The sequence below is a fragment of the Puma concolor genome, chromosome D3, assembly GCF_028749965.1.
Source record: "Puma concolor isolate L17-30 chromosome D3, mPumCon1.1.hap2, whole genome shotgun sequence".
Taxonomy (NCBI): Eukaryota; Metazoa; Chordata; class Mammalia; order Carnivora; family Felidae; genus Puma; species Puma concolor.
Window position 1 is genome coordinate 36,858,525 of NC_141678.1, and position 17,619 is coordinate 36,876,143.

General features: G+C 38.4%; 1 long non-coding RNA gene across 2 annotated transcripts in view; it reads right to left on the reverse strand.

The window, feature by feature from the left end:
* Window positions 1-3,226: 3,226 nt before the first annotated feature.
* Window positions 3,227-17,619, reverse strand: part of LOC147575503 (uncharacterized) — a 28,145-nt gene continuing 13,752 nt past the window's right edge. The window contains exons 2-5 of one of the 2 annotated variants that reach the window (XR_015242723.1): window positions 16,034-16,095; window positions 9,011-9,129; window positions 5,271-5,353; window positions 3,227-3,293 (exon numbers count right to left, since the gene is read on the reverse strand). This is a non-coding gene — a long non-coding RNA (uncharacterized LOC147575503). Of the gene's footprint in view, window positions 3,341-5,270; window positions 5,354-9,010; window positions 9,130-16,033; window positions 16,096-17,619 lie in introns of both variants that reach the window. The other variant, XR_015242722.1, reaches the window with a different exon arrangement.

Sequence of the window (17,619 nt, forward strand, 5' to 3'; positions counted from 1 at the left end):
ATGGAGGTGATGTGACCACACGTCTGGGAATGTCGGCAGCCGCCAGAAGCTGGAAGAGGCAAGGAGCAGATTCTCCCCTAGAGCCTCCAGAGAGAGCATTGCCCAGCTGACACCTTAATTTTGGCCTTAGTGAGATAGATTTCAGAGGAACTGTGAGTGAGTTTTCTGTTGTTTTCACCAGGTTTGTGGGAATCCTTTAGAGCGGATGCAGGAAACCAGTACAACAGGTTCACTTTGATTTGACCATCCTGAGTCACACGACAAACGGAGCCAATCACTGAGAATGGACAAGTCAGTCCGGGTCATCCCTTTTGTTCTTAGAACATGGGCAAATGAACTCCAAGTGCAGGAGGAGGGGAAGACTGCTCAAAAGCAAAGCATATCTGCAAATAGACACTGGTTGGGGAACGGAGGCCAAAAACAGCAGATATCCATTTCAGGTTTGAAAAGAGAAGACAGAAGGAGGTGCAAATTAATATTTATATGAAAGACTATTATAACAGTGCCCTTGAACTTGTTTTGTTGCTGTGATTATGTTGTTAAGCAGCATACAATCACAGATACACTTAGTTGAACAGACATCACTTCCTAAGAGCAGATTTGTTTTTCCTGCCAATCACTGGACCTTCTCCAGCTCCAACATATCTTTTTTGGAAGAGATGTGCATTACGATCACACATATTATACTCCATATAGAAAAATACTATGATATTAAGATTAAGATTTATTTGCTTTCAAATATTCCTTCAGATTGTGTCTAAAAAACTGTATCAACAGTGTTTGCTAGAGTAGGAGCTTGTTCCAGAGTATGTGGTGTGAAGTCTATGATACTTTCCACACCTCTTTGGGGATTAAAACTGACAGGCCTATGAAGACAGTTCAAGGATGGCTGGGCCTCTTATTAGCTCTCTGACCTTGGCTACATGACTTACACTGTCCTAATCCCAATTTCTTTATATGTAAAATGAGAATACATAATTGTGCAGGATCTATTTTGAGAATTATTTTTAAAATAATGTGTGGAAGCATCTAACAGGGTGCACAGCACGAAATAAGATTCTAATAGAGTTCCCTGATAAATCTGTAACCTGAGCAGCACAGTTTAGGTCACTATTCCTATAATTTGTCCTTCCTCACCCAGACTGAAGCTCTCCCAATGACTCATTTCAGCTTCAAAAGATCTACCTCTCATTTCCATTTGGCTTAGCAAGTTGATTCATAGGAGAGCCTGATGTCAAGTGCACCTTTAGACATTTTACCATATTTCCACCTTTTTGAAACTTTGTACAATTTAAAGTAAGATCAGTTTCAGTGCTGAACCATGCAGAGCTCTGCCAGCTTATTTATTCCCAAACTGTTTTCAACGCTAACGAAATTTCTTTGCTAGGACGGAATATCAGTCTCCCCAACCCGAGATGGCTCATTTGCCTTTCTTTTGAAACGGCCAGATTTTATTTTGAAGGTTTAAATGAACTGAATCTATTAATTTTCCCTTAGCCTTTTCATTATTTACTCTCAAAAACTCTTGTGGATAAGTCAGGCATAATTTCCCTTTGTGTAATTTTGCTGGAGGGCAGAGGAAAACTGGCATTGTTTGATCCATGGGGAAGAGATGTCCTCACTTAGGGCACAGATTAGCCCCTGCGTTCATTTGTTCCTCTGCCTGTGAGCCAGCGTCTCCCCTAGTGAGCAATACTATGGCAACTCTGAATTTGCCCTTGGGCCATTTGGGGAAATTGTGGCCAGCTTGGGCAAGTTTGGGGGTTCGTATTACTACATCTTTGCCCAGGAAATTTTAGGCATTAATTGCCAGGCCCTCATAAGCATTTGATTGCCAACCACTGTTAGCTGATGAATATCTGTTTGTATCCAGAGCCGCCGTCATTTCAAACATAAACCATATCTAAAATGACTACATTTTACTGGGCTTTAGGGACTTAGGGAGACACAGAGGTGGAATACAGAAAGAAGACTTTTATAGACATAATTTAAATGTTTGCTAAAATTCAAATAATGGAAGCTAGAAACTCCTTAATGAGAAATGTTACCTACCTAATATTTATAATTTGCACCCTGTTGAGTATCACGATGTTTCAACTGTGAATACCATGCATTCTGGAAATAAATAGGCCAGCACCCCAAATTTTACAAGTGACGGGATTGTGAGCAATTTTCTTTTTTTTATGAGCACTTTTCAATTTCTTCTTTTTCCCTAAGCATAGTGCCTAACATTTTCATATTTAACAAATATATTCACAATATGAAAAACAGGCATACCTCATTTCTTGTGCTTTGCCTTTCTATGCTTTGCAGATATTGTGTTTTTTAAAGACTGAAGGCTTGTGGGAACCCTGCCTCCAGCAAGTCTGTTTGCAGCATTCTTTTGCCCGGATAGCATTTGCTCACTTTGTGTGTCTGTGTCACGTTTTGGTAGTTCTCATACCTCAAACTTTTTCATCATTATTATATTTGTTGTGGGTGATCTGTGAGCAGTGATTATGGCTTACTGAGAGCTCAGATTATGGTTTGCACTTTTAACAATAAAGTATTATAAAGTTTTATATTCATACAATAAATGCAATTGTCCCTTACTTAACTAACATTTGCATTTATTTTTTTGGTGGGAGGAGAGACACTACCTTAGAAATTTATACCCATTTTCCCAATCATCTTTTTTTTTTTTTTTTTTTTCATCGTTTGGCCAACAGGCCATCCTTTTGACTCACTTCCAGTCCTCACCAAAAACTGTTGTATTCTAGTACCCAGATGGAAGGCTTACATCAATGGGAAGCAAGAACGATGTTAACTAAAAGAACACCAATTTACATTCTCACTTGGCTCTTCTAAGAGTCTGACTTTACTGCTAAGAGCCCAGTTGAGACTGAGATGAAAGAGCCCTTTGAATGGTGAGGAATTAATATCATGGACATAGAGACATTCCAACCGTAGCCTAAAGTGTCTGGAATTCACAAGTGAATGTGAGTTTGAGAGGGTAGAATATTCATAAGTATGTTATCTCTAAGGTTAAATAATACAAATATGGTTCAAAGGGGAAAAGGGCAGGGCAAAACTCCCTTAGATAAAAAGGGATTCTGTAAAGCACTGTGAATGATTGTAAAATATGGGAACTTAGGATTTAACAAAGCAATTGCCATGGTTAAGTCCGTTTCCAGTGAATAAGTGATACACTCATACGGTTACCAAGTAAGCAAGCCAAGTAGAAGGACAGTACCATTTCCATGGAGGGATCTTGGGGTTGTTGCCTTCTTAGCTGGGTAGAAAAATTCCAAGCCCTAGAAGAGAAGATATCCAATGTCTTCTGAATGTCAGCCAGTGTCATCTGAGACCATGACAAGAAGGACAAGATTAGCCAGTGGCAAGCACAGATAAGAAACCATGCACAGTAATTAAAGTTAGCAGATAAAATAGGCTTTGTTACTTGAAGGCACAATAGACCAAAATGACAAATTTTTTTTCTTTTTATTTATTTAAAAAAATTTTTTTTAAGTTTATTCATTTTTGAGAGAGACAGAGAGACAGAGCATGAGCAGGGGAGGGGCAGAAAAGGAGGGAGACACAGAATCTGAAGCAGGCTCCAGGCTCTGAGCCGTCAGCACAGAGCCTGATGTGGGGCTCAAACCCACAAACTGTGAGATCATGAACTGAGCTGAAGTCAGATGCTTAACTGACTGAGTCACCCATGTGCCCCCAAAGTGACAATTGTTTATATCCTATCGCTCTAAAGTCTTCCAGTGTATGTAATGACTGAGCAGAATGGAAAACTTTTTTTATTTTTAAGTTTATTTATTTTTGACAGAGACAGAGACAGAGAGAAAGGCAGAGACAGAATCCCAAGCAGGCTCCACACTATCAGGGCAGAGCCCAATTCGGGGCTTGAACTCACAAACCATGATCATGACCTGAGCTGAAATCAATAGTCAGAAGCTTAACCAACTGAGCCACCCAGGTGCCCTGAAAGGTTCTGAGCAAAAATGGAAACTCAAACTGATTGGAGAGTTTATTTTCTATTTAGTCATGATGAGAAAAATAAATTTCTATTAAATGTATTGATCAAAGTTTGATGATTATAAAATTTACTCTGCCTTGGTGTATTTTTTAATGTTTTCCCACTTTTATTCCAATAAATTAATATAAACAAGTATACATATTTATATCATTATTTTCATAGAGTTACATACATAAAGAAAGATCACAACTGGATACATCATGTACATTATTCTTGCTTATTCTTACCTGTCCACACCTGAAAAATCTTAGTCGGTGATCTTTGTAACCAAAGCCTGACTCCATCATTCACCCAAAGGGAGTCTGGGCCACATATAAGAAATGGAGTGTAGTTAATCTTCCTGGTTTTATCAGTGTGGTCTCTAAGCTAGCAAGCCCCTTAGGAAGGGATCTAAGTAATTCATTCTCTGTGATCTTTTTAATCAGAACTAAAAGACTTAGACTTGAAGAGAACGGCATAGAATTTTTAACCCACTTTGGCCATTTTTTTACATTGTTCTTATATCCTTTATATTCTGACTCAGAATCTATTCCTTTCCATTCGATCGGGCTGCAAACCAGTAGACCTCTAATGTGAAATAAGAGTTCACCGCAGCATGGAGATAAAGCTCCAAGTGTGGCATGATTCCAAAGAGAAACTTCTATTCAGTTTAAATATCAAAAGAGACTAAACTTGGCTTCCACATATACCACATCTATAAAAGTCACACTTCCATATTAAGTCATCTTTTGTAATTTTAGGTGAAATTCTTTGTTACCGAAATAGGCTCAGAGTTCTAACACTGGCCTTACAGAGGGCCTTTGTTTCTTCCCAGGAGCTGAGTCTATAACCCATATGGGTGCCCTTGACTGCAGAATGATGCCTCCTTTAGGATACACACACTCTCAAGGCCTGTTCTAGCCATGGGTAGCAGGGAGGACCACTAATGTACCACCTATAGATCTACTTAATCATGCTTCAGGTTTTTCGTTTTTCCCTGTCCACACTTCTTTACCTCCTTTCCTTTCTCCCTTTGTCCAACTGGCTAGGAGTAAGTCTTTACATAGTAGGCATACCTAAATTAGGCCTCATTTCCAGGAATGCTTATAACCAACCCTCTACTACTGAGCGGTCTTCTTACCATATGGTTTCTTCATAGAGACAGAGCTGTTATCTTTTTAAAACTGTAAAAGCATTATCATCAAAATAAATAGATAAATAAATAAATAAATAAATAAATAAAATCCGAAGGGTTTCCTCTTACCTTATTATTGAATGTTATCACTTTTTGGAGGTGATTGTGTCCATTTGCTCCTTTCTTTTTCGTTCCTACAATATGTGCAAATACTGGGAAGACACATACAAATAAGAGTAACACAGGTTGAAAAGTGAGATGAAAAGGGCATGACCAAGCGAAAGGAAGGAGAATTTAAATTAGCTGAGGGAAGACAGAATTGATGAGAAAACCAAAAGGGGTCACTTGAGGTAGGCCTTAACAAATGGATATGGATATTTAAGTCACCATCTGTCTTTGTATTTTTCTGATGTCAATGTTGGAAACATAAACGGGGTGTGTGTGTGTGTGTGTGTGTGTGTGTGTGTGTCAGGGTATAAACAGTCAAACTTTAAATTCAAAAGCTGAACTGTGTTGTTCTTTCATCTCCCCAACTCCACAATAACCTCAAAAATGAGCTGCCTTATAGGCCCCAGGGGAAGCACACTGGATTTGAAGCCCCTCATAAAGTCCTATTCTCCTAGTTTTCTCCCTTTTTGACTTGTCTCTCAGCTTCCTGGAAAAGCCCTATTCACAGGGTGTTGCCGTTATTTTACCTGACACAGAACCCCAAGAGCAATTTTCAAAAATAACCATCAGTAATTGTCTAATATCACCTCTACTTGAGGTTGTGATACTTCATAGTTGGGGCAGACAAGAGGTGGCAAAAAAGTGAAAAGGCCGTTCTGGGGAATGAGATGTCCAAAGGGGCTTTGAAACACTTTGTCATGCCCTTGGGGATGTTGAAGGCCACACACAGGGGTAGGGCTGTGAGCATGTCTAGCAAAGATCTGAGAGAATGGTAGTCTCTAGCCTGTGGTTATTGAGGCTTTGCATAAGCAGAAGAACAAGGCTAAGGCAGACTGGTGGAGGTGTTCCCAAAAGACACACACACACACACACAGAGCCCCTCATGAAAGGGTGGAAAATCTGTTGGTGCAAACCAATTGTTTCAAGCCAATTGGCTGAGAAAGTCTCTGACCAACATCACCTGAGCACTAAACTTATTGAGCAGAGATTTCAGTGGCTGTGCCTCACAAGGAATACAGAATTAGTCCAGGAAAGTCATTAAACAAGTAGAAAAAACGACAAGTACAACAAAAAACACTTTGTAACAACATGAAATTCTGCTGGGAGTGGGGGGGATAGCTTATTTCCAGAGTTACCAGATTATAGCATATAAAATGTGCAGGTGTTGATAGAAAATTATAAAACAGGAAAAGAAACAGGAAGGTGTGGCTGTACATAGAAAATAAAGCAGTCAACAGGACTGCCCCTGAGAGGGCCTAGATGTTGGCCTTACTAGACAAAGACTTTAAATCAGTTACAGTAAGTATGTTCAAAGAACTAAAGGAAACAAAATCTAAAGAATTAATGTAATGTATGACAACTATATGTCAGTACATAGAGAATAACAATACAAAGAAATTATCAAAAGAACCAAACAGAAACCCTGGAGTTTAAAAATACAACAAATAAAATTAAAAATCCATTAGAGGGTTTCTACAGTAAATTTGAACTGGAAGAAGAATCAGTGAACCTAAAGATATGTCTATTGATATTGTACAGTCTGAGGGACAGAGAGAAAATAGAAGGCAGAAAAGTTAACAGAGCTTGAGAGACCTGTGATACAGCAAGAAATGTACTACAATGCATAATAAGAATCTCAGAAAGAGAAGAAAGAGAAATGGGGCAGAAAGAATATTTGAAGAAATAATTGCTGAAAATTTCCAAAGTTTGATTTAAAAGCTAACCTTCACATCAATAAAGCTCAGTAAATTCAGACTTGATAAATTCAAGGAGCTCTATACATAGATACCTGGTCAAATTGTTGAAAGACAAAGACAAACGTGAGAATCTCGAAAAGAGCCAGAGAAAAATGACTCATAATGTACGACGGATCCTCAACGTGATTAAGGGCTGTCTTCTCATCAGAAACTATAGAAACCAGAAAGCCCTTGGAAAATATATTTATGTGCTGATAGAAAAAGATTGTCAATGCAATCTTATATCCAGCAACACTATGCATCAAAAATGAAGGTGAAATTAACATATCTTCAGACAAACAAAAACCGAAAATTTGTTGCTAGTAGACAACTTCCTGCCCTGCAAGAAATAATAAAGGATGCCATACAGGCTGAAGTGGAAAGGCACTCAACATTTATTTTAATCCACACGAAGAAATAAAGAGCGTGAGTAAGTGTAATTGTATAGGTAAATATAAGAGGCAATATAAGTGTATTTTTTGTAACTCTTTTCTTCTATCTGATTCAAAAAACAACTCCATAAACAATATTTACAAAATTGTGTTGCTGGATTTATAATGCATAAAGATGTAATTTATATGCCAATTGTAGCACAAAGGAAGGGAAAAGGAATACAGATATATTTGAGCCAGTTTCTCTCAATTTTATTGAAACCGAGTTAGTGTTAAAACTAACTTGATTTAAGTTAACATCGAACTTATGGCATATAGTCAAAACAGTGCTTAAAGAGAAATTTATAGCTGTAAACACCTATATTTGAAACAAAAGAAAGACTTCAAATCAATGACCTAAGTTTTCACCTTAAGACACTGGAAAAAGAAGAAAAAACTATACCCAAAACAAATACAAGGAAGAAAATAATAAAGATTAGCACAGAAATGAATGAAATAGAATATAGAAGAATAATTGTGAAAATCAACAAATCAAAAGTTACTTTTTTGAAAAGATCAATAAAATTGACAAGCCTTTATCAAGACTGACAAAAAAAAAGGAAGGAAGGAAGGAAGAAGACAAGAAAGAAAAAGAAAGAAAGAAAAAGAAAGAAAGAAAGAAAGAAAGAAAGAAAGAAAGACAGACTTAAACTACCAAAATTAGTAATGAAAAAAGGGACATCACTGCTGTCCTTACAGAATTAAAAAGGGTTATAAGAAGGGGTGCCTGGGTGGCTCAGTTAGTTAAGCATCCAGCTCTTGGTTTCAACTCAGGTCATGATCTTACAGTTTGTGAGTTCAAGCCCCACATTCGGCTCCACACTGACAGTGCAGAGCCTGCTTGGGATTCTCTCTCTCCCTCTCTCTCTGCCCGTTACCCGCTCATGCTTTCTGTCTCTCTCTCAAAATAAATAAATAAACTTTAATTTTTTGGGAAAAAAAAGGTTTTTTTGTGTTTTTTTTTTAATTCTAGGAACTATGGGGTGGGTGACAGCGGATGACACACATGGAAACAGCGTGGACAGAAAACTGCATGATGATGGGGGGCCCTCCTCTACACACACACACATATATACACATTTACGTAGCATAAGGCTCAGAAGCTTGATTCAACATGGGGGTTGCTCCAGACTATTTGAGGTAGAGCCCGTGCTAGATAGGGCTGATGCTTCTATTAGAGTATATGAGAAAATAAAGAATTATATTATTTCTTCCACATTTGAGACCCACACATATTCCATTATTCTTACAAATGAAAATTCCAAACAATAAAGTCAATATCACTCATAATGATAACACCTAGAGTGATAGCTACCATCACTGTTATAGAATATCTACTTCCAGTCTTTGTTCATGTGTTGTGTGTAGAAATCTCAGATATGCAAGAAATGCAATTTATTTTCCATAATTCACCTTAATTTTTATTTCTCATTCTACTGGTAGCAGAAACTAATCTCAGTCAATTCATGATTTTTCCCTGCCCTAGGATTGCATCTAAAAGTTCCAGGGAGCCTGCATAGAATTATACTCCTACCTGCCAGGTTCTCAATTGTTGGTCCTTGTAGGAATCATGACGACAAAGTCTCTCCCGGTCTGGCTTCTCCCTCAGGAAACTTGGGCAGGTTGCCTGTGATGTTCTGGAGTTTTCAAGACCTGTTATGGTCCAAGGTCTTTCACCACAACTATGTCCCACCAGGGATAAGGGAAATTATGCTTCTTGATTTATACTAGAACTTGGCCCAGATTCACCATGTAGATATTTCTTCTTTTGTTTATTGGGCAAGGAAAAATTTGGGCCCTATCTAGCTCTCCCAGGTTTGGCCTGATTTGGGGACACAGGTTCCCTGTGAAGTCAGATCTCCAAACCTGTCAACGAGTTTTGCCATAAGACATCATTTCATTGTATGGAAGAAGCATAATTTGTAACCATTTTCGTATATATTTATATCGTTATTTTTTTACTTTACATTCATATATGTTCATTTGACTATATTTGTAGTGAAAGCTTTATCCATAGCTGCTGTTATTTCTTTTTTTTAAATATACGTTTTTAAGATTTTTTATCTTTTAAGTAATCTCTACACCCAATATGGGGCTTGAACTCAAGACCCTGAGATCAAGAGTCACACATTCTACTGACTGAGACAGCCAGGTGCCCCTCCATTGTTATTTCTTTCAGAGAAATTCCTGGAATGACAATTTATGTGTTAAAGACTATACATATTTGGGGGCTTTTCTATATGTTGCCAAATCACACTCCAGAAATTTACCTTTCAGTAGCAGTGTATGAGAATCCCCACTTCCCCACAAGGTAGAAGATTTAGCAATAAATTAGTTACACAAGTCATATCCTTATTATATATTTGTGTGCAATTTCTGTCGGCTATTTATGATTCTATAAGCTAAAAAATACACTTTGATAATTTTTTAAATAACCAGTAGAAAACTACTAACATAGTTCAGGGTTGGAAATGAGTTTTGCTTTTTGTTTTGTTTTGTTTTTAATGGCTAAAATGTGAGGTTGTTCATGAAACCTGTGGCTAAGAGGTCACTTCTTGGCAGGGCTTCGACAAGGTTACTGAGCAGCCCTCCTCCTCCATTCATTGAGATAGAATTTATTGAAAATAGAAAAGGTCCATAGCAAAAATAATTACTGTTGGCTTTGGTAAGCAGAATGGCCCTCCAAAGAAGTTCACACCCTGGATGTGAATGTGTTACATTCACAGGGACTTTGCAGATATAATGCAGATTATGAACCCTAAGATGGTGTGGACCATTTCCTGAATTATCCTGGTAACAGGAAGTCGGAGAGATTCCAAGTATGAGAAGGATGACTGCCCAGTTGTTGGTTCCTATATGTAGAAGGCCATAAGCAAGGATCAGAGATGGATATCTAGGAGCTAAGGGAAATCTCCAGCTGGCCGTGAGAAAGAAAGTGAAAACCTCACTCTACACCTGTAAGGAACTGGATTCTGGCAACAACCTGAATGGGTTTATAAGTTTACAAGATTCTTTTCTGAGCTTCCACATGAGATCCTAGGCAGGTGATACTTTGATTTTCACCTGTACTTCTAACCTACATAATTGTAAGGTACTATATGTGTGTTATACTAAGATACTAAATTCGTGATATTGGTTACTGTCATGGTAGAAAACTAATACATAGGCTGGATAAATAGATGAAAGAATATACATAAATGTATTCAAATGAATGAATGAATAAATGAAACAAATGTTGTGGATTCCCAGATGCATTTTACTTCCAAAGTCCTTTGAATCATTCCTTTCACTCTGCAGATCCATGTCAAAGTTTTGTCCCATCAGTGGCTTCCAAGAGGAGACAATTATTTCTGACCTGTTATGATAAGATTTATTAAAATTTCTAGTATGTAGTAGGTATTTTGTGCTTGTGATTTCTCATAATTATCATTTGAAGAATGTGAGCATTTCCCATCCAGTACACAAACCATTACTAGTCTCACCCAGTGAATTCAGAATTAAGCACCTGCATACATTCATTTTTTTTTCCCCAACAGGTATTTACTAGATTCCTGTTCTACGTACAATTTTCTGCTAGGCTCTGAAGCCATTACAAAAGAAATATAGATAGCTTCCAAATGAAAAAGTGACTTATGTTCTAGAAGTCTATTTCTAAGGACTTTGACACTCAGAACATATTTCCACATAGAAACTATTCTAAAAACATTGATTCTGCACCTAAATCAGCCTACAAAAGCTCATTCAACTCAAAAGTTACTTGAACTAAACCTAAAAGAATTTAGCCGGTATTTATTTTTTTCCATGGGGGGAAAAAGTTTCAATTCTTCAATTTGTAACGTTAGGAGCCCAACATTCTTCCCAGAAGAACTGACTCTGTCAGCAGTGATATTGTGCATCACAAGTTCTATTGAATAATTCACTTAGAAAAATCTTTGTTATATGTTTGCACCATCTTATTTTGTTTTGTTTGTTTTAGTTTTCTGTATCTATATAACCAGTTATCCTCATGTTGGATCATCTTGTTCTCTCTTCCATGTCCACTATCTTCTCTCTAGTTGCTTTTATTACCTCCAGATTCTGTAATTATCATTGTTAATTCTGACTATCTATACATCTGACACCTTAGATATTTCATTTCCTAGAAATTCTAAATGAGAAATAAATGACAATTAGTGCTACTGAGAGGTCAGTGCTCAGACACAGATTCCAAGTTTCCTTTACTTTTCATGTATTACCATTGGTTAAGGTGGTGATACTCATCAGAAATTATCTGTGATAAGACATCCCAAACATGCCAAGCAATATTTTCCTACTTGGAGACAAGTCATGTACGTGTACCTGGACATTCCAATAGGTAGGTTGATACATAACCTACAAAATGTGGTATATAGAGAGAGGTGATATGGTATAGACAGAGATATCAGTTACATACTAAACTTGTGGAACGGACAATAAATATTTTAGGAGTTAAGAAAATAACTTTTAGGAGTTAAGAAAATCAAGCTTGCGCTTGATTCAACCACTCAATAATCCCCAAATGTATGGAAAATATCTTTGCCTATAATTTTATCTCTTCCTATAGACTGCTTTTCCCCCATCTTTGCCATCCCTATATATATAAATCTTACCTGCCTTTATGACCCAACATATATGCACACTTTCTAGGAAGCATTCTCTGACAGCCCCATCTTGAGGTATTCCTCTCATTTCCCCTGGCAACTCATCACTACTTTTCTTACCATGTAGTAGAATGCAAATGGATAGATGTGTTCAGAAAACTGCACGGATGGACTGTAAAAACAATTTTTTAAGCAAATTATGAAGTAAGTTGAGATTTCTATAAAAGAAGCAGGGAGAACACTTTAGATGTGATGAAGGTGGTAAGAGAAGATGTTGAACAAAGGCATTGAGGCTGGAAGTCAGAGGGGTGGCTTTCTGGGAACAGAGGATTCCTACTGAAAATGGCAGGAGGTAAAATGTTCAAAAGTAGTTGGGGAGCAGATGGTGTGGGGCCTTTCACAATGCCTCAGGGATGAAGAGCTTGGACTTCATCCTGAAAGCAATAGGAAGTCATCAAGTGCACTGTTAAAGTAGGCATTTAGGAAGATTAATTTGACAGTGGTATGTAAGATAGAGGCAGGGAACTTATTAAAAAGATATTTTAGTAATATGAAAGTAGCAGGTACAAATTCTAAAGGTCTTAGTCAAGTGTGCAACAACAAAAACAAGACCCATAACTGTCTTCATTTTCTATAATTCATTTTAATTTCTGGAGCTCAGCTCCATTTTTCTTGCTGGATAAAATTTACTCGAGTCACTTCCAGGTAAAACAAGTCTTATTCTGTGTTTTTTTTTTTCAGGGTGTTTAACTCCATCATTTCAGGATAGGGTGAAAGGACTGGGAAGGTAGACAAAAGAGATGTTCCATTTAACTTTCTCCACACTATGGTGAAGCCTGTTCACGATTTCACTCATCTTGTGGTCCGCTACATAGGCATGGGACAGACACTGGGAGCAGAGACTGTCCACACAGAATCTTCCTTCTGAGATGTGCCCTTATTCAGATGGTGAGGACCTTTGCAGGTCCCTGTCTTAGACGATCTCAGTGTTCAGAACTAGAGGGCCATGGGAGATTTCTGATACCATCCACACCACTCCAGTTCATGACACTAGGTAGACTGTCTCCGGCTAGCATCTAAATGCATCCATGTCACCATTTTCACCTGGCAGGTTCTTCTTAATGATGGCAGCATGAGAGGAGGAAGAGGGGAATTTGTCCCCACTCTTACTGTCTGCTATCTCCCAGCCCTACTCCAACAGAACAACTTTCTTTGCATGGGTCCCCAAACATAAATAAGAGGATTGGCAGTGTCCTTTCTCAGGCCTCGTCGTGAGGGGGCAGAAGCAGGGCACCACTCTTACACTTGTATTTATTTCTTTTTTTCTGGTAGACCCTCCTTTGATTGCCTTCTTTTCCAGCTTGGAGATTCTTTCTTTAGACTAGGTGGGAAAGTCACACATGTGGATTGAATCTATCAGTATCACCTCTAAGGTTTTGAAATTAAGAATAATGACTTTCCACTTTTGCTGGTTCTGCGTTAAGTCCACAGTGGCAATGGGTGCCTGTCTAACGCTCATCTGGAGGGGGGCTCTTAGGGAGTAAATGAGTGACTGAGGTGGAATAGGAGTGGGGCGTGTGTAATCACATCAATTTGTACTTGGAAATACTTTGTCACCACATAATTGTGATATCTTCAAGGCCCAGACTTAGGTGAAAGGAAGAATAAGAAGGAAAAATTAATTGGATGGGATTATTTTTAGACTATGATGGAGATAATTCAAAGAAAGTTTTTATAATTTCAGGCCTGAGTGGATGGAAAATGAACAAAGTTGAGGGGATTAGGAAAAGAATGACAGACAGACAGACATACTAGTTGTTTATGTCTCATGGCTAATATCCCTGAATCTGAATGAGAGCAACACATGTAGAATGTACATTAATTTTATTAGTGATCTAAGATGAGCAGGCTCTAGAGTCTTAGTGAGTCCCCTAAATCCAACTCACTAAGTGGTTTAGCCATGAGCATATCCATTCATTAATTTACCTTGAGGATAATATCTAACAGGATGACCATTAGTAGTCATTTGTGCCTGACTACTGGGCCAGTTCAATGGGAGTTTGTGCTTGGCCAACAGTTGGATCAGCAAGTTAATTAGTGAACATAGAATAAAGAACAGACTCAGCTGCAATTAGGGGTTATCCAACTACCAAATGAGACAAATTGCTCTCCTCGGTCCTAGGAATATTGCTAAGATATCCCTTACTAGCCTTTAGAATCAGCAAGATTCCTTCCCTAGAGATTGTGAGGACACACTGACAAATTCTACTGTACTATTCATTTTCATACTTTTTTATCTGTCATCCAAATCCTCTATCATTTCCTTATGACAGTTTGCGATTTCTTAAATTACTACTAATCTTCTACTAGTTACATTTTAAATTGATGGCTTCCCTTTTAGGGAAGCATGCTAAGACCCCTGGTGATATGTAGAAAACACCCTTGAAATGCTAGCAATACATTTGTGAATCATCTCTTGGGTGGCTTATTTCCTGCCATGATTCCTGCAGATGGCTAATCATACCCATTTTGTGTTGATTCCTGTTTGCACTAACCTCTAAGCATGATAATATCTGACTCTGTCCTAATTTTAGGTAAAGCTTTTGGGGTTTTGTTGTTGTTTTCGCTGTTACCCTTAGTCTTCCTTTCTAAATTTCTTATTTCTCGCATTTGCCAGAATTTTAAAAAGAAGGTGGTGGGGATTACTGCTTTCAGTTAAGGGTATATTGAGAATTTGATATGTATTCCATATTGAACTACTTAAAATAAGAATATGCTAATTACAGTCCTGTTTCTGCTCATACCACACTATCCATCAGTTATAATGTATTGAATGTACTCACTGGTGTTTCTTTTTTCCCTACTAGACTTGGAGCTTCACAAAGACTGTTGTTCATCTCAGTGACTTACTTATCACAGGGACTCAATATATATTGAATAAACAAATATTAATCAATTCTACATTAAACAAAGAATATGTTAATTGTAGAGGCTTAAGGGGTTCAATACATAATGGATTGAACATTTTTCTTTCCTTCCCCAGTTTTGTTTTCCTTCCCTAATGAAGCATTAATACCCAGGAACTGGACAGATAGAGATAAAAATAATAGCTTCATCACTCTGTCCCAAGTGCTCAGAAGAGTTGGAACACATAAGTAGTCAATGAATATTTGGCTAATGAACAAATTCGTAAAAGCTAGGTTGAAGAGGGACGCCTGGGTGGCTCAGTCAGTTAAGTGTCCGACTTCGGCTCACGTCATGATCTCAGGGTTCGTGGGTTTGAGCCTTGCATCAGGCTCTGTGCTGACAGCTCAGAGCCTGAAGCCTGCTTCCGATTCTGTGTCTCCCTCTCTCTCTGCCCCTCCCCTGCTCACACTCTGTCTCTCAAAAATAAATAAATGTAACAAAAAAATTAAAAGAAAAAAAAAGTTAGGTTGAAGAATGCAGCATAATAGACAATCCAATTGGCTTCCTGGTATTTCATTTTAGAATTCAAGTAACCCATCCAGTTCAAGGAAAATCTGGACACCCTGAAACATCTCCTGTAGAGATGGAAAGACTTCCACAGGAGACTTCTCCAGGCCAGCTGGATCTGAGGGTGAGTGAGAGCTCGCCTAGCAGGGAAAGTCATCTTTCCTCTCAAGGAAAGGAGTGGGTGAGAAAGTGGGGAGAAGTCCCCTCATAGAATAAAAATAACTTAAAAAAAGAATAGAAGTCCCCTCATCAAAGGGGGATGAAGTGTCCTTTGTAACATTTCCAGCTTCTGGTTCCTGTAAGTCACTGAAAGTTAAGTGTATGATGTGTCCAGTCCTGGGGGACATAGGCAAAGAAACTGGAAGGAACTTGTTTTTTCCATTTATTTTACTGTGTTAAAATATATAACATAACATAAATATAACAAAATACATAACACAAAATACACATAACATAAAATTTACCTAAGTGCATTCATTTTGTTGTGTAGCCATTACAATCAGCCATCTCTAGAATCCATTTCATCCTGCAAACCCAAAACCACATATCCATTAAATAATAACTTCATATTCGCCCTCAGGCACAGGCCTTAGCCGCCACCATTCTACTTCCTGTCTCTATGGATTTGACTGTGGCAGGAGATTTAAAAAAATCAGTATTATCACAAATAAATACTGGATTGGAGGGGTTAAGGGGCTATGGGGATGCCACTTAGATGTGTGCCTACAACAGGCTTCTTAACTCTAAATAACCCCAGAATTAAACTCACTCAAGCACCTGCCAACCACAGGTCCCTCCCATGCTCTTGGCCTCCCCGAAAGAAGCAGAGCAGCCTGGGATGTGAAGGTGCAGGTTAACCCATTCGGTGGACAGGCAGACCTTGAAGGGCGTCCAGAGGGGCCTGACCTGAGCATGTCAATCTTTCCCTCAAGCTATCCAGCGAGGTGTGACAAGTCTTCCCATGGAGGTGAAGGTGGGAGAGGCCAGGAGCCCAACTCTGATGGAAGTCCCTCCATGGGTCCATAAGGCCAAAGAATGTCAGGAAATGTGGACAAGAGACCTGGGAACATGATCCTACCCTCACTCTAATCTTTGTCCAACCAGAAAGAGGAAGCCAAAGCCGAAGCTAGGATGAGTTGGGAGGGCAATGACATTTAGCTGGAAGTTACATCACGCTATGTTCATCCATCTAATGCTATAAATTAAAAAAAACAAAAACAAAACTGACCACCTTTGAAGTTTATTACTGACAACTTTCACCTATGTTTGTTTCTAAGTTGACTTTTTTTTTTTTTTGGTGTTACAGAAAGAGTGAGTCACAATTCTACAATCACAGACTAAAGAGATTACTATCCTCAAGAGGTCACTTTTTCAACCCAGAGTGAATCAGTGGCCCGTGTCAGCTGCTGTCTAGATAAGCTATGGTAAAGCATTTGCAGAAAACAGCGACAGAGCTGGGAGAGGGAGGGAAGAAGCCAAGCAGACTTTCCTTCTCTATTTTCAGGCCTTCCTTTCCCACCAAGAGTAATGGATACCTGAAACACTCCCTCGCACATCTTCAAAGTTATTCAAGATTGAGGCTGGAAGCTGAAGCCAAGAGAAGACATGCTCGGGAAAGGCATTTTGTATGGGCTCTAATGAAGCAGGCATCTCTTTGTTTTAGAAAAGTTGATTGCTTCTGTTACCAACACACTGAGAACGGATAACCTAGGCCTTTATTTGAGTTTTGCTTAACTTTAACAGGCTGTCACTTTTTTCCGAAAGCTTTTAGGGTCTTAAAGATTTTTTTACACTTGCATTAGTTGGAATTCTCTAAAAGTCTAAGGTTGGGAATCTGACGAGCCAGCAGTGGGAGGACTGACTTTTCTGGGAAAATGCCCAATGACCCTATATCTCTCAGACAATACTTGCACAGGTATTTAATCAGCTCTCCTGAGGTTTTTCTCGCCTCTTCTCAAAAGATTGTATTGCATTTGGCATTCCAAGAATCTTAAAGAGAATAAGTACCTTGTTGAGGCAATGATGTAAAAAAATATTTTGCATACGAGGA